Genomic DNA, 24,047 nt, shown 5'->3' on the forward strand with positions numbered 1-24,047 from the left:
GTCAAAGTGTAACTGCCCAGCTCTTGTGATGAGTGACATTATTAGTGAAATAAAGAAGTTTTTAATTTGTCATGGATAGGCCTTAGATGGTGACATTATGAGATTATGTGGGTTTCTGATGCTGGAAAAGTTGTCCTTCCCTCACTATTTTTCCAAGATTTGTCATTTATCAACAAGAGGCCGTGCACCACAGAACGTTCTCCGTGAACATTTTTACATCAGTGTCATTATTCCATCTCTTTAGGTTTTATAATTTAGGCTTGGTAGCTGATAGTGTTTATCCAAACTAATACTATTTGAAATAGTTGTCTTCTGGAGGTGAAACACCAGAAGCAAGACTTGTTCTATGTGGTAATTATTTCTAGAGACAGGTGTTTTGTTTTATTTTAACTTTAGCTTTATTTCAAGATAAGTGTCAATTATATTTCCTAAAATATCACTATCCTTACAAACTAACATCTACTCATTTATTTTTGTGCATTTATATAATTTCATGGCATACATATATCTATCTGCACAAGTTTTTATTGTTAGAATCCTCAAAACGTCAGATTAAATGGTTGTTTTTAACTTCAATTAAGAAATTAGGGCATCACAATTAAAAATACTATGAAGTCTTAATCTTAATAAAGGAAGATTCCAGTTTATATACATTTATTTAATGTATTTCTACATTATTAGTAAAAATATTTCTATTAAAGGTTTCATCTCGTTATTATTGTTTAGATGTTTTGTGTTGGTAACAGGTAGTCATTCTGATTCATGCACAAAAAATAAAGATTTGGTGTTTTAAGAATTAGTAATTTTAACAAAAGTTGCATCTCTCTTTACATGTTTTGTCTTTTTAATTTTAGCACAACTTTTAAAAATAGAAGGAATAAGAAATTTTCAACCAAGTTGATTGGTTCAAGCATCTGAAACAACCATTGACATAGAATGTTGGGAATTGACAGAAATATATTTTAGTTAGATTCAGTGTCTCACCATAGAATTCACTTTTAACTGATTTAATCATTATAACAGCCCCACTAAAATTTTATTTGGGGTCAGATTTCCTACTTCATAATTACCAGCTTCAGATTTTCTTTATTTTTGTTACATTGAAACCTCAATTATTTTGGAAAATATATATTTATTGCCTAGAAAATTAATTTTAAACCAAAAATATGTATACTTGATTAGGATTTAAGTTTGTCATCCAGGAGTTTTCTTTCTGTTTTAATTTTTTAGTATTTCCTCTGTCACCTGTTTCATGGAAAATGAAGTCCTATTTATGTTTGCCTTCCCATTGAAAACCACTGCATAACAACTGTAAAGCTTACCCCTTATCTTAATTGAGATTGTTGTACCATAATGTAAGTGTCTGAGTTTTTGAGACCCTAAGGCTTTCACCCAACTTGAAGACAATGATGCCAGTGAGCTTCTGTCCAGAGTTAATCAGCTGCAGAATTTGTAAACTGCACATGTGTCAAAGTTGAAAATGTTAGCACTCTAATAGAAGCTTGAAAAGGTTAGATCTGATAAAAGCCGTCAGCAGTTAAAGAAAGTGATTTATGGGAATGTAATGACACAAAATGCCTCATTTATCACTCATATATAGATAGGTTAAGGTTCCTGTGTCATACTTTTAAAAACTTGACCACTTCAAATTGTCAAAATAGGTACTTAATTGCCCGTCATCCTTTTCATTTCATATTTATTTTATTTGAGTTTGGTAATTTTATCCACGATCGCTTTACTATCATTTACTTTATATGGTTCAGTTTAAAGTCATTTATATTTTGAATTTAAAAAAAAAACATATATCACTGATTTCTGAAGTTGTATTAGCTAAGACTATTGCAAAGAAAAGCTAAACCAGTTTTATATGTGTTCATTTATACTTTTATTTGACACAAATATCTTGAAGATAGGCAAACATTTTATTTTTTCTAACAAATAGTTTTCATTTTATGAAACCTATTATGTATATATACAGTAGCATTTTATACATATATACACAGTGTATATATATGTATACATACAGTGTATATATATAGAGAGAGTAGCATTTTATAGAGAGACAATTTACAGGTATATATATACATATATATACCTGTAAATTGCCTATGCATCTCTTCCTCAAAATTGCCGCATGAAATTTTACAAGACAGAGCCATCAATTGGTTTATTGTCCTAGTGACTCAATGTAATATTTAAGCTTCACTCAAATTAAATTTAATGAAAGCCTGTCTGGTTAAATGACTCCTTAAAATGATGGAAACAAAAGTTAAGAGACAAGTCAGCTCATATTTCCTTCCCAGATCAATTAAAAAATAATATTTAATTATTTCTTTATACACCATAAGGAAGGAATTTATAAACTTGGAATTACTAAGCATTAGTGTGTTTAATATCATTTAGTTTATGCATAAATATCTCAACACTTTAAAACCTTTCTTGTCAGTATTTCAAAGTAGTGTTATAAAACTTTAAAATGATTATTATAGTCATTAATAACTCATTAATATAGAAGCTAGAATTGTTTAAGGGCTTCCTAAAGAGTTTCAGAGTTTCCCTACTTGTCCTTCTCTTGTCAAAAAATAAATTTGAAAACTTAGATGGACTCTAGTTTGTCAGCTGCATATTGCACTGTCTGCAACAGGGACATTACAGGTCCAATTTAAAGAGAAGTCAGAGCAGTTTTTTTTTTTTCAACTAGGTGAAGGCATGAAAGTAAATGGGGAAAGAAGGAACTGTCTTAGGAAAGATAAACTTAAGAGGCATAACCAAATGCAGTTGACCTCATTGTACCTTGATTCTGTCAAACTAGAAAAAGTACGATTTTTGAGACAGTCTTTGGAAGTTGAACATAGATTGGTGTGAATTTTCAACACCAAGAAATTGCTGTTAATTTTGTTAAGCATGACAGAATCCTTGTGGTTAGGTAAGAAAATGTCCATTTTTCAAAGGCCTACAAATGAGACTACACAGGATTAGAGTGACTGGAATTTCTTTTAAAATATTTGACAAAACACAAAAATTAAAAGAGAAACAAGTTAAAAGGGAGATAGAGAATCAGTGATATGGTTATTTAGTAAAGGAGTTTTCTGCTTTTTATACATTTAACATTTTTTGCACCAAAATCCTAAAATCTCAAGGAGTCTGTTATATCAGTCTTATCCAGAAGTACTTTTAATATAAGATTATACATTATATTTACTAATATTTTCTTGTTGCCAGTCTTAATGTTGTATAATTTTATTTTTTTATCTCCAGATTTTATCCCAAAAAGTCATTTAACTGGTTGACATACATTCCAATTACAGCATTTTAATTAGTAGCAAACATGATGCTTTCTAATACATACAGAAAATGGCTTAGAAATTGTGCACATTTATTCAAAATAGGAAATATATTAGCATATTTCTTTGTGCTCTAAAAAGTGGATAGCTCCTAAATAGCATGGAGAATCACTGTGTTGTTGTTGTGTAAAAGATTGTAAATGTATAATAGCATTCCTATTCTCCTGACAAGCAAATTTTAAAGCATTTATAAATCTTATATTTTAAGCTTTGTTTTAATTCATTATACACAGAAGTATTTTTTGAATTGCAAACCTGCTTTCCCAGCTTAAAAATATTAAACTGAATATCCTTTCTAGAAGCAGCTTTTGCCCAAAATTAAAAGTGTACATTTCTAGCAAAACTTTAATTCTTCTGTGATTTTATCCATATCTGTCTTTCTTTAGATATGTATAGGTATGTATTATCTTTAAACAATGATAAAAAGAGCTTAAAGATCTCAAAGTTTAAAAGTATACCTTCCCTGCCACAGAGGCAGGATGGGACGGGGGGGGGGGGGGGGGGGGGGGGGGGGATGGGGGGGGGGATGCTGGGACCCATGGGGATGGATGACGGGCACTGGTGGAGGTATGGGGACTTGATCATTGTATAACTGAAACCCAAGCACAAAATTTGTAAGCCTATAACTGTACCTCATGGTTTTTCACTAATAAAAAAAAATATATATATATAAAAAAAAAAAAAATAAAATAAAAGTATACCTTGATTTAGAGAAGATGTGTTCTTAATATAAATTTGTTTATCCTATTAATGAATGGTTAGTCAAATATTTTTCTACTTTTTTAGATCTTTTATTTTTAAGGCAATACAATTTAAGGCATTTCAATTTATCATTCCAGAGATTAAGGCATTTTATTGTTTTTTTCATATTCATGATTAGGGAAAATTTGTATCATATGTATTTAGAGAATCATAGAAGTCAAAATTGTCTCAGTCTGTGAATCTTCATAGTTTGCTCTTGTAACAACTATGAGGAAATGTATTAAAATGCCTTAATTACAGGGCAAGAAAAAAGAGAAAGCACAGTCTTTTAGCATATGATCTTTCAATTGTTCACCAAAGGATAAAGAAAGCATTCAAGCATGGTTTCAAGAACTGTCAGGAATAAGAAAATGCAAGGTACTTTGTAGAGCCTTAAAGACCTTTCTGGGAAATAGATGTGATTAAAAAGTAAAATAGACTTTATTTTAAAGAAATCTTATAAAATTTTACCAAGTTTATATATTAATAAGGGTATTATTATCTTTTCCCAGATGAGAAAAATTCATCCATGAAGCTGCATAACAGATTCATACAATGAATTTTACAGATATATTTCTTTAAGTTTGATTTTTAAGATTCAGCTTAAGAGTAAGAGTATAAATCCACTGAGTATATAATAATTTTTAAAGGTCTTCTCTGATTCACATATGCTGACTTGATCACAACCATAAATTTGGAACATGTAGTGTCTTCCTGATATAAACATGAGTACTTATACCCAAACTAAAGTTCAAAGGGATCAAAATATTTTATTTTTCACATGTTGGTTCATCTTAATTAACATATTCACATATGCATTGCTCCTCTTAATCCTCTGTAATCAGGTATAGGAACTTCAGAGGCACTTTGTTTCTTTTAACTTTACTCTTCATGTTTAAGAAACAAAAGCTCACCTATTTTTCATTAAATTCAGTCAAAAACCACAACATTATATCTCCAAATTGCACTAAACCAAAGATAGCTGTTTATACTGAACTGTAGCCTGTTCTGCCTCTGTCGAGATTTTGGAAACTAGTTTCCTCTTACCAAGCACATCAGTCTGCTTCCAAGCATGGAATATATGCATATTTAAATTGTCTTCCTTTCAGGAAATCTCATTCAAAAACAAATCAATCTCAAAAGAGTTGTATTTTAAAGCAATTACTCTTTCCTGGAGAAACTGTTTCCCTGACCACTGTTATTTTTTTCAACCAAGGACCACGGTAGTCACTATTCAACATTAAGAAAAAATTAAGATTAATTTGGCAGTGCATTTAAAGGCCTTATTAAAATCTGCAGTGCCTATATTTCTATTCAGGTACTGAATGACAGAATGAAAGTATAGATGCATGATCCTGGGACTAGTTTCTAGTGTAGCCACACAGAGGATGTAGTCACTAAAAATACCTGCTTCATGTTTCTGTTACAGTGAGTTTCTCAGTTTAAATTACTGTTCTACAAAAGATACCACAAACTACTTTGTTCTTAAATAGTCATGAAGTAGATTGAGTGGTACTTGTAGATTTGTAGCATTGTGACTGCAGGAAAAATAATGCAGGATAATGAGTATACAATTTGCTTGTATGTTGTATAATTCACAATATACATATGCATTCATCATGCTATTCACAATATAATGAGTTATGTCACCTTATTACATATGTCTGCATATTGCATATGTACCTCATGTCTTAATTAAAGCATTAATCACTAAAATTACCAAAGATGTGTAGTTTTACTGCAGTTTTAAAATTTAACATTGTTCTTTGCATAGTAATACACATATTATTTCTAACAGGTACACTATTCTAAAACATTTTAAATAAGTATTTTCACGTTATGATCGTATTATATCAATTATTTTAAGTATGCTTATCTTAATATATACTTACAACACTTTTTAACCATTTAAATAATTTTTATTTGATATTAATTTCCTAAATCATTAAAATTACCAAACATATAGATATATAAATATATATACTTATTATATGAGTGACTTTGAAATTTAAAAGAATATATATAGTTTGTCTGTGCTTTTAAATTTTAAAGCAGATCTTTGTATAGTCATACATTATTTCTAATTAGTAGACAATGTAGTTGTTAGTGAAGATTCCATGTTATGCTTCTAGCATATCAATTTACAGTTTTGCTCTAATATGTATTTGCCACACCCCTGTGCATCAGTGTTGCTTAAATACTGTTTTCTCTTTGAGATTAGTTATATTTGATAGTAAAATTCCCAGCACCTACTTTAGCTTATTTATAAGTAATGAACACTTGCTAATCTTGTGATTTAGTCCTTTAAAAACCCATAATTTCAAAACAAAATAAGATGTTTTAAGGGAGCCTTTTGGTGAAAAGAGTATACTAAACAACCAGAGTTTATTTCTTAAAACTTAACTGTTATGGAGAAGGTACATGTTTTGTTTAGTTGTTTAAGTTAAATTATTGAATCATCATGAATTACAAAGTTGCAAAGTTGTTCATGATTTTCAAGGGTGCAATGTTCAAAAGCACCAATCCCTTCACCGGTGTCTACTTTCCCTCACCAATGTTCTTTTCCCCTCTCCCCCCACCCCTTAGCCTGCCTCTATGGCAGGTAGTGTTTTTCTTTTTTTCTGTTAGGTACTGTGACTTATAATACTGTTACTGATAGGATATCATGCATATCACTTTTACCTCTTTTCAGAACGAGGAGGGGTGGGGGAGGGGGGAATTGCCTGCCATAGAGGCAGGCAGAGGGCAAGGGATGATGGAAGGGATCCTGGTGACACTGGTTCTGGGAAATGTACACTGTGTAGGGATGAATGTTGGGATACTATATGACTGAAATCCAATCCTCAACAGCTTTGCAAGGTTCTATCTCACAGTGATTCTATAAAAAAAAAAGTTTAAAAAATCACCTCCAATCCTATTTGTGCCTATTTTTTCCCTTTATGTAGTTTGAAGATGGTTTCTTTTAACATTCCTTCCATTTCCCAGGTTTTCCATTTCCAGGACTGTAAGGATTGCACTTGCTTGTCTCATGTCCCAGAAATAACTTCTTTGATTCTCCCTGTTGTTACCCTGTATCTCGATATTTATTCATACTAGCTCTCTCTACTCTCCTGACACTAAAGACTTTAACCTCCCGGGGCTTGAGCAATAGCACAGTGGGTAGGGCATTTGCCTTGCACGCGGCCGACCCAGGTTTGATTCCCAGCATTCCATATGGTCACCCGAGCACTGCCAGGAGTGATTCCTGAGTGCAGCGCCAAGAGTAACCCCTGAGCATCGCCAGGTGTGACCAAAAAAAAAGAGTTTGACCGCCCATGCTTTGTTTCAAAGTCATTGTTTATATACATATTATACACATATATGTGTATAATATGTATATATAGACATATGTGTATGTATATATTTACATATATAGTGAAATATGTGTATGAAATCTGCTTCCAATCAGATTGCTTCTTGCACCCTATACACGTTTTAAGTATTCTGTAATTCTTGTGTATTTTTTCTCCTAGCTGCTTTCCCTTTTGGGTAGATAACCTGAGACTGACAAATCACTACTTACATGCAGTATTTTTCATTAGCTACTGTCTCACCTTTGTGTAAACACTCCCTTCTGTTTCCTGTTTAAGCCTATGAGTGGTAAGGGCTCCAAGATCTTGATAGAGTCGAGGTATCATATACCCAGTCCTCTTTAGAATATTCAGCTGTCATCCATTACCAGCAGAAGTAGTTTAGGCTTCTCTACCTGAAGCACATTTTGATTTCTGCATTCTGACCCATATCTCACTAGCCTTCCATTCCTTCCTTTTAATTAGTCAGTTCCAATTTTCTATTTTCTCTGGTTCTATTGTGGGAGACTTTTGATTCTAAGAATTTTTTTCTAGTTTCTCCAGCTTAATGTCATAAAGTTGTTCATAGTACACTCAATATCTTTTGTCTTTTGGGGGTTATTTGTTGTAACTTTTCCCCTTACATTTCTGACCCTATTTATTAGGGGTTTTCAATATCTTCTTTCTTAGTGAACCTAGCTAACGAATTGCCAATCTTATTTGGAACTTCTTTTTTTTTTTTTCTTTTATGGAACTTCACAAATTCTCATGTTATCCTTCACAGGGGCCATCCAAATCTTCTCTGTATAATTCCAGTTTTAGTGTACGTGCTTGTACATGCTGCCAAAATGAGCACAAATCTTGTTTATTTGAAGGATAAGATATTGATTTCATTAATCTCTTGTATTTGTCTTGATTGTAATTCATTTCTGTTTAATTTATTTTTGCTCTAACTTTCATTATTTTCCTTTCTCTAATTACTTTGGATTTATTTTTTTCTCAATTTTTTAGATGTGAAATTAAATTGAGATTTTTTTCTCTTGTTTTCAAAATAGACTTGATTGATACCTACTTTCCTCATAATATATGAGCCTATAGAACATTCACTATTATAGAAGTTACTCTTGTGCCCTTTTTTGTAGGGTCAGTTTGGTGATGAAATTGCATTAACTACTCTTTCTCTGAACAGTGCTTTATTCCTCCTTCAATCCTGAATGGTAACCTACCTGGATAGAGTATTCTTGGTTGGAGGTCTTTTCTATTCAGTTATTTAATGTCATTCTCATCTGACCTGTAGTGTTTCTGTTAAGAAGTCTGCTCATATAGCTCTAGGACCCTGGGATGCCCAGCATCCCTGAGCGTCTTCCTGTTTGTCCCCAATGCTGTGCCAGTCTCCTTCCCCCCCAGGTCAGTTTATCCGTTAGTATTCGAACCCAGGACTTGGCTTTCTCCTCGCATGCGCCCCAGATGTTCTCTAGGACCCTGGGACATCCAGCATCCCTGATTCTCTTCCTGTTTGTCCCCAACACTGTGCTGGTCTTCTTCCCCCCCCCCCAAGTTGTACCCCCAACACACACCCTGTACCCATAGGGGTACCGGGTGTAACATATCTCATGTAACATATCAACCCCCATACCTACACACCAACATGAAGAAACAATGGAAATCCCCACCACATCGGGAGAATAATGAAAAAATAATCCAGAAGCCTCAGTAAGTGCTACTCATCTAAGGGACCTCTCTGACAAAGAATTCAGATATGAAGTAATGAAGATGTTCAATGAACTCAAATAGTGAGACACATATCCAGTAAATTAAAAGAGGACATGAGAGAAACAACAATCAAGAAATTACGGGAAGAAATGAGAGCAGAAATTTGAAAGATACACACAGATATGTCACAAATTAAAGATTCTGTAGATGAAATAAAAAAACTCAGCCTATACACTCAACAGTAAAATGACCACAGCCAAAGACAGAATCAGTGAGCAGGAAGATCAGCTGCACGAAGCAAACAGGCAACAACAAACAATGACAAGAGACCTAAAAATAGCTCTAGAGTGAATCAGAGGCCTAGGAGATGATTCCAAGAGGAACAGCATTAGAATCATTGGAGTACCAGAAGGTCAGGGAAATAATCCCAATGAAAAACCCACCGTTAAACAAATCATTGCTGAAGAATTCTCAAAGCTGGACAATGCAGCCATTCAGATTCAAGATGCCCGAAGGGTGCCAGCTAAAAGAGACCCTAACAAAAACACTCCAAAACATATCATAATTAGAATCATGGATGCCACCAAGAGAGATACAATACTGCAAGCAGCAAGGGCAAAGAAGGAAATCACATACAAAGGAGCACCCCTTTGATTCACAGCAGACCTATCAAAGGAAACCCTCCATGCCCAAAGGCAATGGTGGGATATAGTGAAAAAACTCACTGAAATGAACGCTTCACCAAGAATACTCTATTTGGCTAAACTCTCACTCAAACTCGAAGGAATGTTACACTATTTTCTGGATAAACAGCAGCTCAGGAACATCATAGACTCAAAACCAAACCTAAAACAAGGGCTAAAGGGGTTACAATAAGATATGACAAGCTCTACAAGCACAACACCCTTACAAAAAGATGCCACAAAACCCCATGACAATAATCTCTCTCAACGTCAACAGTCTAAATTCACCAATTAAGAGACACAGAGTGGCAAAATGGATTCAGAGATAGAACCTAACATTTTGCTGCCTACAAGAAGCTCATCTGAACAGTCAGAGCAAAAACAGACTCAAAGTTAAAGGATGGAAAACAATCTTGCAAGCAAACAGCTACCTCAAAAACCAGGGGTGACCATATTGAGAATAGAAGTGAATCACACACAGACAGGGAGAACCAAATCAAACACCTGGAAATTAAACAACTCAATGTTGAACACCAAGTGGGTCAGGAAGGAAGTCAAGGACGAAAGCAAAAGATACCTGGAAGCAAATGAGAATGAAGACACGAGCTACCAGAACCTATGGGATGCAGCTACAGCCATATTAAGGGGAAAATTTATAGCTCTGCAAGCATTTCTCAGGAACGAAGAAAGGGCCCGTATAAACAACTTGATTTCAAAGCTCAAGATCTTAGAAAAGGATCAACAAAAGGAGCCCAAATCAGGCAGAAGGAAAGAGATGATAAAACTTAGAGCAGAAATCAACAACATGGAAATCAAAAAAAAAAAAAGTCTGAAAGATCAATGAAACCAAATCAATGAAACCAAGAGCTGGTTCTTCGAGAAAAGAAACAAGATAGATAAACCACGAGCAAGACTCACAAAGAGAGAGAGAGAGCCCTAATAAACCGAATCAGAAATGAGAAGGGGGATATCACAACAGAAACCAATAAAATTCAGAAGATCATCAGAGACTACTTTGAAACAGACGTATGCCATAAAATAAGAGAACCTAGAGAAATGAATAAATTTCTGGATTCCTATAATCTCCAAAGGCTGAATCAAGAAGATCTAGAGTACCTGAATAGACATATTAACATCAAGGAAATTGAAACTGTAATCAAAAGTCTTCCCAAAAACAAAGGCCAAGGTCCAGATGGATTCACTAGCAAATTTTTCCAAACATTTAAAGAGGACCTATTGACAGTTCTTCTCAAGATTTTCCAGGAAATTGAAGAAACAGAAACTCTCCCAAACAGTTTCTATGAAGCCCATACATCTATAATACCAAAAGGAAACAAAGACACCACAACCAAAGAAAACTACAGGCCAATATCCCTGTTGAACATGGATGCAAAGATTCTCAACAAAAAGGCGGCGGCCACCATGTATGCAGTCCAGATGCATTTCTGCCCAAAGCTGCTGGGTTTTGAGATTTGTTTCTGAGTCTCTGGGATCATGGCCGTTAATCAGCTTGATCAGGACCCAGAGAGGCTGTTTGTAGGTGGTGACTCGGGGTCTCATTGGGATGCGGAGGAAAGGGCCGGTTCCACCCAGCACAGCGGGTAGGGCGTTTGCCTTGCACGCAGCCAACATGGCCGACCCGAGTTCGATTCCTCCGCCCCTCTCGGAGAGCCCGGCAAGCTACTGAGAGTATTCGATATGCCAGACACAGTAACAACAAAGTCTCCAATGGAGACGTTACTGGGCCCGCTCGAGCAAATCGATGATCAACGGGAGGGCTGCTGCTGCTGCTGCTATAATTCAACAACTCATCAAAAAGATCATACACCACGACCAGTTGGGATTCATCCTGAGGATGCAAGGATGGGTTGACATTTGGAAATCAATCAACATAATCCATCATATCAACAAAAGAAAAGATAAAAACCACATGATCATATCAATAGATGCAGAGAACGCATTTGACAAGATCCAGCCCGTTTATGATGAAAACCCTCGCTAAAATGGGTATAGAGGGGACTTTCCTCAATATAGTTAAAGTCATATATCCCAAGCCTACAGCCAGCATCATCCTCAATGGGGAAAAACTGAGAGGCTTCCCTCCAACATCAGGGACAAGACAAGGATGCCCACTCTCTCCACTGCTATTCAATATAGTACTGGAAGTACTTGCAATAGCGGTTAGGCAAGAAAAAGATATTAAGGGCATCCAGGTAGGAAATGAAGAAATCAATCTCTCACTATTCGCAGATGATATGATACTATACTTAGAGAACCCTAAAACCTCTACCAAGAAACTCCTAGAAACAAGAGACTTGTAAAGTTGCAGGCTATAAAATCAATACCCAAAAGTCCATGGCTTTCTTATATGCAAATAGTGAGAGAGAAGAAAAGTGACATGAAAAAAAAATCCCATTCACAATTGTGCCTCAGAAAATCAAGTACCTAGGTATCAGCTTAACTAAGGAAGTAAATGCCCTGTACAAAGAAAACTACAAAATGCTACTTCAGGAAATAAAAAGAGGACACGAGAAAATGGAAAGATATCCCCTGCTCATGAATCAGGAGAATTAACATTGTCAAAATTGCAATACTTCCGAAAGCATTGTACAAATTCAGTGTGATCCCTATAATGATACCCATGACATTCTTGAAAGAAATGGAGCAAACATTCGAGAAATTCATATGGAACAACAACCCACACGAATGGCTGAAGCAATTCTTGGCAAAAAGAAAATGGGAGAATCAACCTTCCTAACTTCAAACTCTACTACAAAGCAGTAATAATTTAAAAAGCATGGTACTGGAACAAAGGCAGAGCTGCTGACCAGTGGAACAGGGTTGAATATACTGACATCTACCCTCAATCATATGGTCATCTAGTCTTTGATAAAGGAGCAAGAAATGTGAAGTGGAGCGAGGAAAGCCTCTTTAACAAATTGAGCTGGCAAGACTGGACAGCTACTTGCAAAACAAAATGGGCTTAGATCGCTGCCTAATACCATGTACAAAAGTAAGATCAAAATGGATTAAAGACCTCAACATCAGACCGGAATCCATAAAGTACATTGAAGATAAAGTTGGCAAAACTCTCCATGACATTGAAGCTAATGGTATCTTCAAAGATGTCACACCACTGGCCAAGCAAATGAAAACAGAGATAGACAAATGGAACTATCTTAAACTAAGAAGCTTCTGCACCTCAAAAGAAACATTGAGCAAAATACAAAGACAGTCTACAGAATGGGAAAGGATATTCGCCCAACACACATCTGACAAGGGGTTGATATCAAGGATATACACAGTACTGGTTGTACTCCACAAGAAGAAAACATCCAACCCCATCAAAAAATGGGGCAATGAAATGAACAGAAACTTTCTCAAAGAAAAAATCCGAATGGCTAAAAGACACATGAGAAAATGCTCTACATCATCAATCATCAGGAAGATGCAGATCAAAACAACGAGATATCATTTCACACCACAGAGACTGGCCCACGTCCAAAAGAACAAAAGCAACCAGTGCTGGCGTGGATGTGGTGAGAAAGGGACCCTCCTTCATTGCTGGTGGGAATGCCGACTGTTCAGCCCTTTTGGAAAACAGTATAGACGATTCTCAAAAAATTAGAATTCGAGCTCCCATTTGACTCAGCTATACCACTCTTGGGAATATATCCCAGTGAGGCAAAAAAAGTATAGTCAAAGTGACGTTTGCACTTCTTTGTTCATTGCAGCACTGTTTACAATAGCCTGAATCTGGAAGAAACCTGAGTGCCAGAGAACAGTTGACTGGTTAAAGAAACTTTGGTACATCTACACAATGGAGTACTATGTAGCTGTCAGAAAGGATGAAGTCATGAAATTTACATACAGGTGGTACTACATGGAAAGTATCATTCTAAGGAAAATGTGTCAGAAAGAGAGAGACAGACATAGAAAGATTGCATTCATCTGGGAAACATAAAGTCACAAAATAGGATACTGACACCCAAGAATAGCTGAGATAAGTACCAGGAGGTTTACTCCATGGCTTCGAGGCCAGCTGCACATGCAGGGGAAAAGGCAGCTCAGATGGAGAAGGGAGCACCAAATAAAGGATTTTGGGAGGATCCTTCCAGGATGGGAGATGCATGCTGAAAGTAAACTGTAGACCCAACATGATTGCCAGTCAATGCCTCTTTTGCAAACCACAGCACCCAATAGGAGAGAGAACAAAAGGAATGTCCTGTCATAGAGGCAGGGTGGAATGGGGTGGATGGGGTGTGGGAGGGATACTGGGATCGTTGGTGATGGAGAATGGGCACTGGTGGAGGATTGTGTACTCGATCATTGTATAACTAAAACCCAAGCACAAAAATTTGTAAGTCTACAACCATACCTCATGGTGTTTCACTAATAAAAAATTTTTTTTAAAAATTTTTTAAAAGTCTGCATTTAAAAAAAAAGTTATAAAGTAAATAATATAAAATACTCACATTTGATGATATCTGGGAAGTTAATTTGGGATTCTAGAAATACTATTATCATAAATGTATATAAAAATGCTTGAGCATTCATAGACCCAGAAAAACTAGTTTACCCATTTATACCAAATTCAATGTCTGGAAAGCAAGGATAACCTATATACCTTTGCTAAATTGCATTTCAGCAAGGAAAAAAGTGAAAAGCAACTTTCTGAATAAGCCTAGGAAGGTCTGTGTTGTGCTTGGTGGCCATAGTGGCCGTGCATAAATGAACAAAATTATTAGGAGAAAACTTTTCCATCAGTTGGGTTGCTAGAGGAATCTGTTAATTAATAAACATGCATGATGGTAGGTGTGACGTTGGATCTGCACTGTCTTCCCATTGTTCATCAATTTGCTCGAGTGGGCCCAGTAACATATCCATTGTGAGATTTGTTGTTACCGTGTTTGGCATATCGAATACATTGCGGGCAAGATAATCTCGGTAGCTTGCTGTGCTCTCCAAGAGGGGTGGATTAATCGAACCCTGGTCGGCCGGCTCGGCTGCATGCAAAGCAAATGCCCTACCTGCTGTGCTATCACTCCAGCCCTCCCAAAAAGTAACAAAACTATCATTAACAGTATTATCGATCATAGAACCTCAATTTTAAACACTTAGGCCAATAATGATCACTTTTATATGTGGCCTACAAGGAAAGAGGGGAAATACGCAGTGGCAAGTGAAAATAAACCTTAGGACTCTGAAACAGAACTGAGGCTACCACAGCAAGGGATCAGGAGACTGAGGGGTGGTGGCTCCAGCAACACTAACACTACTATAGACCTTTTCTTTTCTACTTCTTTTGTTTTAATTAAAAAATTTTGTCCAAAGTCTGCTTCTAATCTTATGGGAGTGTTCAAACATGTACCTTGTGCTTTTCCTGTCCTACTTTTAGGACTCTATCATGGATTATTTTTCATTTCCACTGTGTCTTGCTATGCATCTTTTTTTCAGTTATGTTCGTGTTGTTTAGAATTCTTTGAACTTCCTGAATCTGAATGTTTTAACTCTTGCACAGTTAGTGGAGTCTCATTTCTTCAGAAAGGAACTCTGTCCAGTTTTTTTTCTCTTTTAATATCTTGATTTTTTTTTTTTAAAGATTCTTTTCTGAGGCTGGAGCGATAGCACAGCAGGTAGGACGTTACGTTGCACAAAGCCAACCTGAGTTCACCCGAGCATCCCATATGGTTCCCGAAGCACCACCACAAGTATTTCCTGAGTGCAGAGCCAGGAGTAACCCCTGTGCATCACCAGGTGTGGTCCAAAAGGCAAAAAAATATAATAATGATAAAGTAAAAGTAAGTAAAGTAAAGGCCCTCCCGTTGATCATCGATTTGCTCGAGCGGGCCCAGTAACGTCTCCATTGGAGACTTTGTTGTTACTGTGTCTGGCATATCCAATACTCTCGGTAGCTTGCCGGGCTCTCCGAGAGGGGCGGAGGAATCGAACTCGGGTCAGCCATGTTGGCCGAGTGTAAGGCGAACGCCCTACCCGCTGTGCTATAAAAATAAATTTAAAATTCTTTCCTTATTTCACTTTGTTTGGGGGAGACGGGAATTTTTGTTGCTATTATTGATTTCCTCTACCTTACTTTTTCTCCTGTGTGTGCATTGGGGGAAGACTCCCAGGCTGTACTCAGTACCCTGGACCACCCCAGCAGTACTTGGCCAATCACACCATACAGTCTTATCTTAAGCCTGATGATGAGAATTGCTTGGGCCCAGTGGTATTGAGGAGCAATGGAAACACACCTGCAGTGCTCTATAGGCCTGAGATCTTTCTGGGTCCCTGCACATACAATTCACATGTTCCTGGCCACTTCACTATCTCCTCAGCCCACTATTTCAATCTGATTCTTGAGCTCACTATTTCAGTCTTCAGCTGGTCATTCTACAATTGGACTTATTTATTTATTTATTTATTTATTTATTTTAGTTTAGCTCTTGTATTAGTCAGCTCTAAATTTTCTGTTGGGACTTTCTTCATACTCTTCTTCACTTTGTCCTTGTTTAGGTTCTCTTCTAATATTTCATTGAGCACCATTAGATGTTCTCAGATATCAAGGAGACTTGAATGGTGATCAGGGTTTCCTGTTTGCTAGTGCTTAGCTGTAACTGTGATGTCAAGGTTAAATGGGACTGGGAAATAACTGAAGGTCCACAATTAAAAGTTCAAGCAGATCAAGAGGGTCTGGACAGCCTCAGAGCTTTGTAGTTATGAGTACCTGGCAGTACTTAGGCACCAGGTTAAAGCCATGGAGAGTGATCGAGGATTTGAGTTTTCGACTGCATGATGACACCTGTGTCCAATCTCAGTGAGAACTAGGTGGCTTGTAGGGCTTCTTAGTCACAAGTGTGAATATTAAATTCCACTCAGTATAAACATTTATACCAGGGTGACAACCATGGGTCCGAGGTCATGATTGTATATATGTAGCAAGGTTGCAACTGAGCTATATAGCAGTCATGGGGTTACAGATGTATCGAGCTGCCAGTAGGACCTGCCAACCTGGTTATGACTGCCAGACCCGTCCCAAGGTAGTTCTGAAATATGGAAGGACCCTTCTCAGCCTCAACTAATGATGGGTGCACAATTTGGGGCTGGCAGGGAATTGAATTTGGCAGCTGGACCAGGAGAGAAACACAGTAGATGGGGACCTGCACAGGAGTTGTCAGGTGTGTACTGGCAGAGTTCACTTCTGTTTGTCTGCAAGGAGTAAACACTCTATAATTTTCTCTAGTCATCACTGGCTCACCTATTTGCTAGGGGTGGCTACAGCACACCTCAGGGATTTGCCCTCAAGATGTGTGTTACTGTGGAATGTGAGATCCAATATGGTATCTACCACATCTGCTATCCACAAGATTGTATGAGGTCTCTAAGGTGGTGCCTGTCTGTGACTGACCTCTCCATATACCTGTTAATGCTGAATAATTTATTATCTCCCATTCTAGTATTGCAGGCAGGATTAGTTTGTATGGTATTTAACCTCCACCCTGCCACTAAAATGTAATCTAGAAGAAATCTGTAGAAATCTCTTCTAGATTACACTTCTTGCCTTTTAGAGGAGTTCCTCTCCCACTGCTCCTGGGGGAAGTTGTTGCTGTATCTTCTGTCTGCCTGGCTGCTATGCTTTTGTTCTTTATTGATGAAGTTCTGTTTATCCAGATTTCTGTGCAGATTGACTGACCCAGGTTCTTTCAGTTTCATTTGGTTTTGGTTTTGGCTTGGGGCTACACCTGGCAGTGCTCAGAGCTTTCTCCTGGCTATGCTCAGGAATCACTCCTGGTGGTGCTCGGGTAGGGATCGAACCTAGGTTGGCTGCATGCAAAGGTTTTTAGTTTGGTTACTCTGTGGTGGCATTACAGGGGAAACACAGATTCTCTCAAATCAGCCTTCTTGGCCCACTCCACATTCTTCACTTTTTCTTGATCTCTCAGCAGCACTCAGCACAGCTAATTTATGGTGGTTTGAAAAGTTATCTTGATTTCTGTGGTACCATTTTATGCTCTTATATGTTTCTCCTAATTATAATAAATATTTTCCTGTTTTCTCAGAGATTCCTCTTCTGTTCTCATTGTTGGAAGTGTCCCAGACCCAGTGTTTCAGCCTCTCCTCTTTCTCTCTCTCTGTTTCTCGCTCTTTCTTTCTGACTCTCTATCTCTGTCTCTATGTGTCTATCTCTGTCTGTGTCTGTGTCTGTGTGTGTCTCTGTCTCTTCTTCTCTGTCTCTCTCTCTGTCTCTCTGTCTCTCTCTGTGTGGGGGGGTCTCTCTCTCTCTCTTTATCTCTTCCCCCCACCCTTCATCTAGTTTCATGCCTTTAAAATGGCATCAATGCATTGGTATTTCCAGAGTTCTGTCCATTTTCCATACTTTTCCTTTTTTTTATATTTATTTTTATTTTATTTTTTTCTTTTTTTATTAGTGAAACACCATGAGGTACAGTTATAGGCTTACAAATTTTGTGCTTGGGTTTCAGTTATACAATGATCAAGTGCCCATCCCTCCACCAGTGCCCAAGAACAGATGACTGGTTAAAGAAACTTTGGTACATTTACACAATGGAGTACTATGTAGCTGTTAAAAAAGATGAAGTTATGAAATTTACATACAAGTGGTACTACATGGAAAGTATCATGTTAAGCGAAATGAGCCAGAAAGAGCGGGATAGACACAGAAGGATTGCATTCATCTGGGAAACATAAAGCAGCAAAAAAGGAGATTAACACCCAGGAATGGCTGAGATTAGTACCAGGAATTTTGCTCCATGAATGGAAGGCCAGCCACACGTTCTAGGTGAAAAGGAAGCTCAGATAGAGAAGATAGCACCAAATGAAGGGTGTTGTAAGGACCCTCCCAGGGTGGGAGAAGCACGCTAAAAGTAGTCTATAGACCAAACATGATTGCCACTCAAAGCCTCTATTGCAAAACATACTTTTCCTTTTAACCACAGACCCATATATCCAGCTGCTTATTCAGCATCTCTACTTCCATTTCTCTACTTCCACATCTCAAAGCTCCACCTGCAAATCAGTGTTCCAGGTCTGTAAAGGTTTTCTTCATACCAGTTAATGACAACTTCCTTTTATGTAGGTTAATCAGACCCTCCTGGTTTCTCTTATGTTTTGCTTCTGTTTTTCTTCTGGAAGTTCTTTTGATTTTACCTTCAAAATTATATTCAAAATTCAGCCATTTTTCACTGCCTTTACTGCTACTACTTGATCCACATCATTCTTATCCTTCAATGGATGATGATGATAGTGGTGATGATGATGATGATGATGATGATGACGATGATGGTTTTGGTTTGGGGGCCACACCCAAGCATGTTTAAGGCTTACTCCTGGCTTCATGCTAAGGGATCACTCTTGGTGCTGCACAGGGGGGGCATATGAAGTTCTGGGGATCAAACCTTGGTTGACAGCATGCAACCAAATAATCCACTTAACTGGATTATTGAAAAAACTTGCTCACTGGTCTTTCTGATTCCTCTCTACTCTTCTGCAATCTTTTCTCATCCCAAGGTTATTGTTTCTGTCAGATAACGTTAATTCTCTGTCAAAATTCTTACAATAATTTCTTTACTAACCCAATGTAAAAACCTGAGTTCTCACATTTCCCTTTGCAGCCCTGTAGTTCCTTCCAGTCTGCACTATGACCTCCTTTGACTTCTTCTTTTCTTCTCTTCTAAAATTGTATCAGCCTCTCTTACCCCTTTGCCATCCCACAAACTTGCCAGGTATTTTTTTTTCTTAGGTCCTGTGCGCTGAATGTTCCTCTGCAGGAAGTTTGTCCCTTAGATATCTATGTAAGTCAGTCAGATACAGTGTCACCTTAGGTCTACCCTGATCCTCCCCAGTGGGAGGATCCTCATCTTCCTTTGTTGCTTTGTATTTATCAGTAGCCCTTTTACAATGATCTGATTACTATTCCTTATTTTTTCTCTCTCCTAAAGTTCTTCAGAGACAGGGATTTTGGTGCATTATGTTCACTTCTGTATCTCTACCAACTAGAAAAGTGCCTTGCACGTCCAACTTCATAAAACTATTTATTAAATAAGTGAATAGGTTTATTTTAAACAGCATAATATAAATACAAATATCACATACTAACGGCACAATTTGTTCATATTATTAGCATTGGATGTTCTCAGAGTTTCTGACACCTGGAAGGAATGTTTCAAATCTAATATATGTGCAATAGAAATAAACAATCATCAGTTTTTCAGTTTGAAGAAACATGACATGCTATCCCCTCTATCTCTGTCCTTTTATTGTACCAGCAGGTTTCATAAATAAAGAATATAATTTTTAAATAAAGAACTGTTGGTATTTTTTATATGCTGTTAGTAGGTTTGGAGAGGATATTATGATCAATTTATAAAACCCTTTATAAGAAATACACATGGTGACACATTTTGACTATTACTGGCAAGTATCAGCCTTCTAAATTAATTATGCAAATATTCCAAATGTTAGCAAATTTAAAGTAAAGCAGAAGATGGCATCTTAGAGCCAAGTGAAAATAAGTATGCCACCTCCTATTTAAATTTTGATTTCTGATAATTATACAGAACTATTTTATTGAATTTAAAAGATCCATAGCATTGGCCATCTCTATACAAATCTCAGCCAACAAAAATTGAGAAATTAATATTCTAAATAAAATGTCATTAAAGTCTTATTTTTTAAATATTCATTTTGAATATTCATCTAGAATGCTACATTTACTACAAATTCATATAACTTAGCCAAAAATATTTTGTATGGGAAAACCATTTGCTTAGCTTAGAGTTTCACTGAATAATATTTACAGAGCATGCTCCCCAAAACAAAGGTTGAGGTAGTTAGATGATTTGGGGGAATAATTGCCTCTAATGTGAAAAATTTCAGATGCTCTGAAAAGTTCTATAGTAAGATATGTGTTTATTTTTTTTACCCTTCATTTCTTATACTCATTTAACCAAAGATTGCTTTTTCATCTAATACTTAATTCTCCTATAGAATACCCTTTTGGAAACATATTTGTAAGCTATTGACAGGTGGTAATCAAGTCAGTGGTGTACATGAGTGAGTTGAGTGAGTAGGGAAGGACAGGGGATAAGCAGTACATCAATCTGAGTACCCTAAATAACCATGTTTTCATCTCTGAAAAGCACCAGTGCCACCCCTGCAGCCAATAAGAGGTGTTTCAGGTCATAATACTAGAAAAAATCTTTTAGGGGGAATAAAGCGAGGGGTCAGTTATTGTCATTTTTTCAATTTTTTCCAGAAAACTAGACATTAGAAATTATCATCTACAAATAATCATACTTTTTTTTTTTTTTTTTTTTGCTTTTGGGGTAGAGCTGGAGCGATAGGACAGCAGGTAGGGTGTTTGTCTTGCACTCGGCCAACCCAGCCAACTGGAGTTGGATTCCTCCGCCCTTCTCAGAGAGCCTGGCAAGCTACTGAGAGTATCTAGCCTGCACAGCAAAACCTAGCAAGCTACCCATGACATTCAATATACCAAACACAGTAACAACAAGTCTCACATTGCTACTGGGCCCACTCGAGCAAATCGATGAACAATGGGAGGACAGTGCTACAGTGCTAAATTTTTGTTCTATTACTATGTTTTTCTTTTCCATGTCATATTTGGGATAGATTTTGCACTTTTTTTTTGTTTGTTTTAGTTGTGGAAGTGATAAACACACACTCAGGTGAATAGAGCTAAACTCTTGGAATTCCACAAAATTGTAGGTGAATGATAAATTCATAAAACAAAAATATATTTTTTCAAAAACTCTAACTTTTTAAATTAAAAAATTAATACTGTGAATAATTCTCTGCTAATACATTTTTTAAGATTTGTGTGAAATAAATCGTACAAAAATACAGAATTTAGTAAGAGTGAAGAGAGTTAAGAACCTTAAGGGGAGAATCTGAATAGACCTATAGAAGTATAAAATCATTATATTCTAAGAAAGATAGTATTGGCTTTATGCTAGAAAATATAGATACTACTTAAGTGTCTGCATTAATAAGTAGAGGATTGTAATAAAAAATTCCTATCGATATAAAAAACACTTGATCATGTATGTAATCTGTGATGTAAATGAATTGTTATTGCAAAGTTGTAAAGTCCCTTAGCTGGATAAGAATAAACAAACCTTTCTTAATATAATTCCATGAGTGAATGTCATACTCAATGTCAAGTGCTGATGAATTTGTCTTTTGTTTTGGAAAAGCCCTTTCAATGCTCCATGCAAGACTGTTTTCAAGGCTGTGAATTCCCTAAGCTGCTGTCTGTTGCTAAAGCTCTATATCATTCTTTCAAATATGGATAATAATGTAGCTGGATTATTCATATCTTCTTGGTGACACCTTTAGTTCATTGAGTTTTTGTACTGTATCTCTCCATTCTCTTCTGACTCCTAGAGTCTCATTTGATAAGTCAGCTGTGAATCTTACAGTCTTCCCATTGTGTAACTCTGTCTTACTGCTTTTAATATTTCGATTTGATCTTTGGATTTTGACACTTGAGTCCAGTGTATCTTAGAGTCTATTTGAGTGTTTGCTGGCACCCTTTGGGCATGTTGGATCCCAATGCCGGTATTCCTCAACTCTGTGAAATTATCATTTGCTCTCTGTTTATTCATTGAATTTGCTTTACTGTTCTTCAGGGACTCGAATGATTTATGTATTTTTCCTCTCGATGTCATCCCATAGTTCTCTGGTATGCTGTTTATTTCTTTTCAGACTGTTTTCCACATTCTGTTGTTTTCTAGTGATTTTCTCCATCTCACTTTGGTGTGCCTTGATCTTTTCCTCAACCACTATTAATCAGCTGCTCAAAGTTTCTGGTTTGTTTGTTTTTTACCTACTATACTCTTCATTTCTGTTTGTAATTTTCTCATTACACTATTCATACTTTCTTACTCTTTGCTGACTACTTTGCTGTCTACTTCAGACATTCTTTGAGCACATTAAAAGTACTCACAATGATGTCACAGAAGTCATTGTCTGAGGATTTACTGAGCTGGTTGGTACTTGTTGAACCTTCTTTGTTTCTGTTTTCATGCACTGAGTCTGGTGGGCTTTTGAATGCCTTCTCCATTGGGATTGCTGTGTTCTGTAGTACTGAGGGTGAATCATTGCAGTTAGCCTGTAGGATTCTCTGAGGACTTAGGCTGTGAATTGCTCATTCCCTTTTCTCCCCATCTTCACCCTGCTGATAAGAAATGTAACTGTTAGCAATATGAAATTTGATGAGGAACTGTCAGGAAACTGCACATGCAGGAGGCTTCTGCCTAGCCAAAGAAAGGGGAATCCACCTGCCCCTGTTCAAAAAAGACCTCAGAGTTGCCAGACGGAAGATGGGTCTACCTGGAGGGGTGTTGCTCTGGAGCTGAGCCCTTGGGACTGGGGATGGGGGGGATAAAAGAATTTTATTTAAAAAAATCTATTTATTTAGATGACCATTAATGATCAAACTAGATATGACAAGTTGGGACATATAACTAATAAGCAAATAAAATATCATATGAGCTGGAGCGATAGCACAGCAGGTAGGGCATTTGCCTTGCATGCAGTCAACCCAACTGATCCGAGTTTGATTCTTCTGCCCCTCTCAGAGAACCCGGCAAGCTACCGAAGAGTATCTCTAATGCACAGCAAAGCCTGGCAAAGTACCGGTGACGTATTCGGTATGCCAAACACAGTAACAACAAGTCTCACAATGTAGATGTTACTGGGCCCACTCGAGAAAATCGATGAACAACGGGAGGACAGTAACAGTGTGACAGTGATGAACTGAATGTTATGATCTAAAATGAAGTAGAAAAAACTTACTGCTAAAATTACGTGGTTTTAGGGGCACTTTGTTTTAGTTTTAGCGCCACACCTAGCAATCCTCAGGACTTATTCTTGGTTTGTCTTCAGGAATCACTACTGGTGGGCTTGGGGGACCAGGTCAGCTGCATACACTCTACTCTCTTTCCAGCCCCAACAATAAGTATAAATATTTTAACTCTTAAAAATCATTAGGAGGGCTGAAGTGATAGCACAGTGGATAGGGCGTTTGCCTTGCATGTGTCTGACCCGCATTAGATTCCCATCATCCGATATGGTCCCCCTAGCACTGCCAGGAATAATTCCTGAGTGCATGAGCCAAGATTAACCCCTGTGTATTGCAGGTTTGAACCCAAAAAGAAAAATAACCAAACAAAAAAATCATTAAGATCTCTAAGCTC

The 24,047-nt window shown here is 37.0% G+C and overlaps 1 protein-coding gene and 1 pseudogene across 3 annotated transcripts in view; one reads left to right on the top strand and one right to left on the bottom strand.

The window, feature by feature from the left end:
- The window catches only part of CDIN1 (CDAN1 interacting nuclease 1), a 262,518-nt gene that overhangs the window by 152,562 nt on the left and 85,909 nt on the right, over positions 1-24,047 (top strand). The gene's annotated exons all lie outside the window — the stretch shown is intronic.
- On the bottom strand, positions 8,155-8,251 carry LOC130042192 (uncharacterized; annotated as a pseudogene).

The sequence above is a fragment of the Sorex fumeus genome, unplaced genomic scaffold (genome assembly GCF_029834395.1).
Source record: "Sorex fumeus unplaced genomic scaffold, SorFum_2.1 ptg000098l, whole genome shotgun sequence".
Classification (NCBI taxonomy): domain Eukaryota; kingdom Metazoa; phylum Chordata; class Mammalia; order Eulipotyphla; family Soricidae; genus Sorex; species Sorex fumeus.